The sequence below is a fragment of the Panthera tigris genome, chromosome E1 (assembly GCF_018350195.1).
Source record: "Panthera tigris isolate Pti1 chromosome E1, P.tigris_Pti1_mat1.1, whole genome shotgun sequence".
Taxonomy (NCBI): domain Eukaryota; kingdom Metazoa; phylum Chordata; class Mammalia; order Carnivora; family Felidae; genus Panthera; species Panthera tigris.
Window position 1 is genome coordinate 36,941,817 of NC_056673.1, and position 3,755 is coordinate 36,945,571.

General features: G+C 51.3%; 1 non-coding gene across 1 annotated transcript; it reads left to right on the forward strand.

The window, feature by feature from the left end:
* Positions 1–408: 408 nt before the first annotated feature.
* On the forward strand, positions 409–515 carry LOC122233807. The gene has a single exon (XR_006211539.1). It is a non-coding gene; the product is annotated as a U6 spliceosomal RNA (small nuclear RNA).
* The last annotated feature ends 3,240 nt before the right edge of the window (positions 516–3,755 follow it).

Sequence of the window (3,755 nt, forward strand, 5' to 3'; positions counted from 1 at the left end):
ATTTGGCACATTTGCCAATTTCTGTGGTGCCAATACTCCCACCAAAGCCCTATTTCAAACTACCAACTGGAAGTCACCTGAGGCACAGTTGGGAAATGCACATCAAAAGCTCTTGGAAGCCCTCGGCAGACCTGGTGCTGGTCTTTCTTTTTAAAAGAAGTGTGGGGGCGCCTGGGTGGCTCGGTCGGTTAAGCGGCGGACTTCAGCTCGGGTCACGATCTCGTGGTCCGTGAGTTCGAGCCCCGCGTCGGGCTCTGTGCTGACAGCTCAGAGCCTGGAGCCTGTTTCGGATTCTGTGTCTCCCTCTCTCTGACCCTCCCCCGTTCATGCTCTGTCTCTCTGTCTCAAAAATAAATAAACGTTAAAAAAAATTTTTTTTAATAAAATAAAATAAAAGAAGTGTGAAGGGTGCTTGCTTCGGCAGCACATATACTAAAATTGGAAGGACACAGAGAAGATTAGCCCGGCCCCTGTGCAAGGATGACAGGCAAATTCGTGAAGGGTTCCATGTTTTCGTAATTACACCTGTTGTTAAAAATGTTTTAAATAATAATAAAGAAAAGAAAAGAAAAGAAAAGAAAAGAAAAGAAAAGAAAAGAAGTGTGAAGAGGGGAGCCTGGCTGGCTCAGTTAGTAGAGCATGCAACTCTTGATCTCGGGGTCATGAGTTTGACCCCCATGTTGGGCAAAAGGTTTGCTTAAAAAAAAATAAAAGAAGTATGCAGACCACCGTCTAGCACTGTCTTTTTAAAAAATTTAGGGGCGCCCGGGTGGCGCAGTCGGTTAAGCGTCCGACTTCAGCCAGGTCACGATCTCGCGGTCCGTGAGTTCGAGCCCCGCGTCAGGCTCTGGGCTGATGGCTCCGAGCCTGGAGCCTGTTTCCGATTCTGTGTCTCCCTCTCTCTCTGCCCCTCCCCCGTTCATGCTCTGTCTCTCTCTCTGTCCCAAAAAAATAAAATAAAAAACGTTGAAAAAATTAAAAAAAAAAAAATTTAATCTATTTTGAGAGAGAGAGAGAGAGCACATACGTATGCTGCGTGCACACAAGCGGGGGAGGGGCAGAGAGGGAGGGAGAGAATCCCAAGCAGGTTTTGCGCTGACAGCGCAGAGCCTGATGCGCGGCTCGAACCTATGAACCCGTGAGATCATGACTTGAGCCAAAATCAAGAGTGGGACGCTCAACCGACTGAGCCACTTAAGCGCCCCTAGCACTGCCTTTAAAATATAAGGCAACTGTTGTTTCGGATTCTGTGTCTCCTTCTGTCTCTGACCCTCCCCCGTTCATGCTCTGTCTCCGTCTCAAAAATAAATAAACGTTTAAAAATAAATAAATAAATAAATAAATAAATAACATATAAGGCAACTGAGGCCCAGAGAGACTAAATGAACGGCTGAGGGTCACACAGTTAGCCAGGACCAGTGTCCTCCTGACATCCAACCTCTGGATGCCACACTATATCAATCCTGCTCAACCTGCCCTAGGCAGCTGGGGGAGAGGGGAAACCAAAAATCATCACAGACAGAGCCAAGGCCACGGCTCCGGGGATAGAGTGGCAGCAGATATGTCCAGATAAAGGTCAGAGGGTCTTGAAGCCAACCTTTGCGGGCACCTACTTGGTGCTTCTCCTTCCTCTTCGTGGGGGCAGAAATAAAAAACTCACCCCAAATCATAAAGCTTTAAACTCAAACTCAAAGGGCCCTATTTTCCACCGACCTCATTCTCATCCTCAGGAAGTGAATCGTTCCCCATTCCTGGCTCGGATCTCAGGAGGCACCCTACCTTGCCCTCCCCGGGTCTGTCTCCCAGACCTGCTGCAAGCCCTTCCTTGGACGATGCCATCTATGTCGTTGAGGGGGGAGCAGGAAGGAACTGGGAAAGAACAAGCCCTTTCAGACAAGTCCAAGAATGATTATTTTAGCAGCTCTCATATTCTCTTCCTGGGTAAGAAGCAAGGAGAGAGTGAGGTGGATGTCAAGTAAGGGAGCTTGATCTTCTAGAGCCCCGGATCCTAGCTCTGGCTCTGCCACCAATTGGGTGGGCCTCTTTCCCTCCCTAGGCATCAGTTTCCCCATCTGTATAAAGAAAGGTTAAAGCTGATGCTTTCTAGCATCTCTTCCTTTTAAAATCCTATGAACCACTAGGGAGGAATGTGTAGGCAACTGTCCAATAATGTTTTCCCCCTACTCCTGCATCCCACTCTTTTTCCTGCTTCCGAAGAACCTTCTCCTTGCGCTTCTGAAGATGCTCCCCACTATATAGACAACACCCCGCAGAGGCTCCCTCCCTCCGATTTCTCTGCACATGGATAGGAGACCCCGAAGTCTCCTGGGACTGCCTTGGCAGCCGGTCTCCTGTTTCCTAGGGATTCTTTGTCACTGTGCTTCTTCCCAAGGAGCTGGGGTCACAGTGCCAAGGAGAAGGAACGAGGGGTGAGGGTCATCTTTTTCCCTCTAGCCTCTGCCCATCTCTTCCTGCTCCAGTCTGGTTTGCCAGTGGAGGGGAGGGAGGGTAGAGGGAGGTGGGTGGCAACATAATCCTATGGCCCCCAAGCCTGTCCTGAGGCTTCTCACACCACTGTCTTCCCCTCCACAGAAAGAAAATGAGTCACGCTCAACAAGGGCCATTATTGCCAACCTGGCCCTGCTGCTCCCTGATACAGCCCAGTCCTCCCCCGCCAGATCTCATTAAGGGGTCGCCACTTATGCTTCCCAGCCGCCCCCCATCCATCTTTGGCCACGGATGACAGACCGGGCCCGGGGGCTGATGTCCGGCAGGTGACAGGGTTAATGGCAGAAGAGGGCAGAGGGCAGAGGCCAGCCAACTCACAGTGGCGGGAGGGCAGCCTGGGGAGGCCCTGGGTCCATTCCAGCTCGGCAGCCCCTCGAATTACAGCACCTGGGGGAGGGATGAGTCCTGGACTCCTCCATCCCTAGGGAAGCAAGGTGGGCAGGGTTTGTCATCTTGGGAGCAGATGGTAGGAGGAGAGAATGTTAGCCTGGGAAGAAGAGGAGTAAAAAGTCCAGGGTGCGGGGGGAGGGGGGGGTGCGGAGTGGGGGTGGGAGCAGGGCTGGAAAGAGAAGGAAAAAAAAATCCCTATAGTATAAAGAATATAGTATATAAAAAGCCACTGTGTATGTGGGCTCAGTGAAAACATTTACCCCTGGGATCCCTGGATGTTCCTTGGCAAGAAACACATTATCCTGGTGATGTGCATGAAGTCAGGTGAGTGTTTTGGAGGGGATGCCCATCACTCATTTAGTTTTCTTCCCGGCTGCCTATTACAGTGGCCTGGCACTGTGGTTAGGGGCAAGGTTCCAGAGTCAGACAATGTGGGTCCAAATGTGTTCAGATCCTTCCTGTGTGAGCCCAGGTAAGTTACCCAACCTCTCTGAGCCTGATTTTCTCCTTCTGTGCAAAATCTCTCTAGAAGTACTGGCTCCCAAGAGGATGAAATTAGACAGGCGAGGGGAAAACACAGCACCGGCCCGCCATGAGTGTTCAGGAAGGGCTGACTGCTCTCGGTAGGAATGCACTGTTGGCATTATTACATCACCTTTGCAGCTTCCCATCCATCCCCCGGCTTTTTCCCAGGCCGTCTGCCTCAGGACCTCCCTGCATTTGACCTCCTACATGCTCATGATCACCCCCTGGCCTGCTCTACTCACTCCCAGGAAGCTGCTGAATGCTGCTTTGGGGGCAGCTGTCCCCCCATCCCCCCACTGCTCCCAGAGAGGAGGCCCCACAGTGGCAAGGGT